We start from the raw sequence: 2808 nt of genomic DNA on the forward strand, positions 1-2808 counted from the left end.
AAATGAAGACAGTGTAGAAACCCACTGATCATATCTATCACACTTTGTCCAGCTTCTTATAACTTAATAGATGTCATTGCTGTTCTCTAGATTGTTCTAATTATGCTTTTGTCTTAGTAATTTCTATTATTACTAAGGAAACTATTATCAGTTTCCTTTAAAAGGTTATATGATTTGGGTTTGTTTTGTTCTTCTAAGGATGAGCAGATGAAACATTGATTTCCAACATGACTATTAAGTGGTTGCCAAGGCGTTTGGGTTGTTGGGAGAATCTTCTTTCAAAAGAGACTTGATGGAGTGCTGCCAGAACTCCAGGTAAACATTTGATAGTGAATTGTAGAAAGCTAAAACAGGCCTTACACCAGCTTCTGGCTTGTCTTGCATTGTGATCTCTCCTGCCATTTGCTTCTGCTAATGAGGTGCTGGCCACTAAAAGGTTCTCCCCTTAAGACCAAAACAATAGAGGCCACCTTGAATTCTCTGCTCATAATCCTGTTAGCTAAAAGAACCTATTTCCTTCACAAACTCCCAGCTTACCATCATTTGCTATAGCAAGTAATGACTAAGACAACATTCAGTAGTTGGCCCCATGATGGGAATGTTCAGACTATCCACTTTTTCTTGGGTACCTTCCACAGTTTCCTACAGTTTCTTTACCTTCTGCCTATTTCCTGCAACACACTGTGAGCTCCATGAGCACTGAGAAAAGGATGCTTTCTTATTACTTTATACAGAGACTACTTCCATTTCCTTATGTCTATTACTATAAGGAAAGAGAGTGCAACAGTTCATGGGTTACTTCATGCGACAAGCAGAAGTCATGTATCCACATAATGTCCCTCACTGTCAAAAGTGAGTAAGTGAGCCACCTCTGAAACCTGTGGGATTTATTCGTTAGGAATTAGATGTTTGTTTAATGTATTCAAATGAACATACACCTAGAAGAGCATGCCACACTGTAAGTTTTTAAATTCTTAGAAATTAAAGAAGCCCTCAGAAAATGGAAAGATCTCCCATGCTCTTGGATAGGTAGGATCAATGTAGTAAAAATGGCAATCCTGCCAAAAGCAATCTACAGATTCAATGCTATCCCCATTAAAATCCCAGCACAATTTTTCACAGACCTTGAAAGAACAATAATCAATTTTGTATGGAAAAACAAAAGACCTAGGATAGCCAAAACAACCCTGTTCAACAAGGCAACGTCCGGAGGCATCACTATCCCTGACCTCAAGCTCTATTATAGAGCTATAGTCCTGAAAACAGCTTGGTATTGGCACAAAAATAGACAGGCAGACCAATGGAATCGAATTGAAAATCCGGGTATTAACCCACACACGTACGAACATCTGATCTTTGACAAAGAAGCTAAAAATATACAATGGAATAAAGAAAGCATCTTCAACAAATGGTGCTGGCATAATTGGAGACTGGCATGTAGAAAAATGCGGATCGATCCATGTTTATCGCCATGCACAAAACTTAAGTCCAAATGGATCAAAGACCTCAACATAAATCCAGCCACACTGAACCTCTTAGAAGAGAAAGTGGGTGGTACCCTTGAAAGAATTGGTACAGGAGACAGCTTCCTGAACATAACACCAGTAGCACAGACAGTGAGATCAACAATTAATAAATGGGACCTAGTGAAACTGAGAAGCTTCTGTAAGGCAAAGGACACAGTCAGCAAGACAAAAGGCAGCCCACAGAATGGGAAAAATATTCACTAATCCCACATCTGACAGAGGGTTGATCTCCAAAATTTACAAAGAACTCTAGAAGCAAGTCTCCAAAACAGCAAAGGACCCAATTAAGAAGTGGGCTGCAGAACTAAATAGAGAGTTTTCAATAGAGGAGTCTAAAATGGCCGAGAGGCACTTGAGAAAGTGCTCAACATCCTTAGCCATCCGGGAAATGCAAATCAAAGCAACTCTGAGATACCATCTCACTCCTGTCAGAATGGCTAAAATCAAAAACACCAATGACAATTTATGCTGGAGAGGATGTGGTGAAAGGGGGACACTCCTCCATTGCTGGTGGGAGTGCCAACTGGTTCAGCCACTTTGGAAATCAGTATGGAGATTCCTCAGAAAAATGGGAATAAACCTACCACAAGACCCAGCAACTGCACTCTTAGGCATATATCCAAAAGATGCCCATTCATATAACAAAGATGTCTGTTCCACTATGTTCATAGCAGCTTTATTTGTAATAGCCAGAACTTGGAAGCAACCTAGCTGTCCCTCACCTGAAGAATGGATAGAGAAAATGTGGTACATCTACACAATGGAGTACTATTCAGCAGAAAAAAATAATGGAATCATGAGATTCGCAGGCAAATGGATGACACTAGAAGAAACCATCCTGAGTGAGGTAACCCAGTCACAAAAAGAGAAACATGGCATGTACTCTCTCATATATGGATTTTAGACATAGATCTGGGGAGTGCCAGCCTACAATCCTATTGCCAGAGAGTCTGGGAAACAGAAACTTCATTTACTGGCTGGTTAAGTACTGAGCTGAACTCAAGAAAGCCAGTATCAGAGAGGGAGGACTGATGATCAAAGGGATTAAGACTGGGCTGGTTGAACCCCCAGAAACAGCTGACCAGACAAAGGTTAACTCTTGAATCCCAGGCATCAGCCTGGGAATCCAGCATGAGACTGATCAAGACCCCCTGAATCTGGGTGTCAGTGAGGAGGCCTAGGTAATCTATTGAGCCTTGGACAGCAGATCAGTACCCATCCCAAGTATACACACGGTCTCTGGACTCCCATAGAACAATGTGAGGTGCACTCTCACCCTGAA

Source organism: Mesocricetus auratus, unplaced genomic scaffold (genome assembly GCF_017639785.1).
Source record: "Mesocricetus auratus isolate SY011 unplaced genomic scaffold, BCM_Maur_2.0 Super-Scaffold_100033, whole genome shotgun sequence".
In the NCBI taxonomy this organism is placed as follows: Eukaryota; Metazoa; Chordata; class Mammalia; order Rodentia; family Cricetidae; genus Mesocricetus; species Mesocricetus auratus.